The sequence below is a fragment of the Sinocyclocheilus rhinocerous genome, unplaced genomic scaffold (assembly GCF_001515625.1).
Source record: "Sinocyclocheilus rhinocerous isolate Xijiao unplaced genomic scaffold, SAMN03320098_v1.1 scaffold168, whole genome shotgun sequence".
NCBI classification, from domain to species: domain Eukaryota; kingdom Metazoa; phylum Chordata; class Actinopteri; order Cypriniformes; family Cyprinidae; genus Sinocyclocheilus; species Sinocyclocheilus rhinocerous.
The window spans coordinates 287378-288209 of NW_015635532.1; the positions used below are offsets into that span (position 1 = coordinate 287378).

At 59.0% G+C, this 832-nt stretch overlaps 1 long non-coding RNA gene across 1 annotated transcript in view; it reads right to left on the bottom strand.

The window, feature by feature from the left end:
* Positions 1 to 825, bottom strand: part of LOC107747091 (uncharacterized) — an 18763-nt gene extending 17938 nt beyond the window's left edge. Inside the window, exons 1-2 of the long non-coding RNA XR_001640761.1 lie at positions 738 to 825; positions 441 to 443 (exon numbers count right to left, since the gene is read on the bottom strand). This is a non-coding gene — a long non-coding RNA (uncharacterized LOC107747091). The remainder of the gene's footprint in view (positions 1 to 440; positions 444 to 737) is intronic.
* Positions 826 to 832: the final 7 nt, after the last annotated feature.

Sequence of the window (832 nt, forward strand, 5' to 3'; positions counted from 1 at the left end):
CCTCATCAGGCACCGCTGGGGGCGCTGCAGCCTCATCTGCCACCTTCGGGGGCGCTGCGGCCTCTTCGGCCGCCTCATGGGGAGCTGCAGCCTCTTCGGCCGTCTCTAGGGGCGGCGAGGCAGACCCATTCTTCCTCCTCCCTATCCTCCGTTTCCGAGAGCAGGGCAATGCAGCATCGTCGGCCGCCTCTGGGGGAGCTGCAGCTTCGTCAGCCGTCTCTGGGGAAGCAGCAGCTTCGTCAGCCACCACGGGAGGCACTGCCGCCCCCTTAGCTGGGGGACGTGCCAAGAACTCCACAAACCCCCCAAACGTCAGGTGGTCCAGCCCCCTCATTCGCCACCAGTTGAGGGGCTCATCCAGGGCACTATTAAAAAGGTCCTTGAGGGCCGGATCATTGAACCCCAACCCCTCTGCAGCACCGCTGAACTCCAGAGCAAACCTTCTCACATCAGTCCCCCACTGACGGAGGGAGCTCAGGTCCTTGAACTGGATGATCCGTTGGTAGAGGGGGCTGGAGAGAGTGGAGGGTGGTGGACGACGTAAGCCCTTCCTCCGCTGAGTCCTCATACTGGCCAGTTCGTACTGTCAGGGTTGGGGATGAAGGGATGAGGCGAGGACTCAATATTGCAGGAAATAAGGGCTTTTTATTCAAATAAAACAAAATAAACAACAAAAACTACCCCGTGGGGGTGGCTGGCAAGGCTAGGCAAGGCAGGATCTGGACACGACACTACACGACACGACACATCCAGGGAGATACGATGACGAACTGGCCCGGGACTGCAAACACAAGGAGAATAAATGGAGAGCAAATGAGGAGGGTAACGAGGG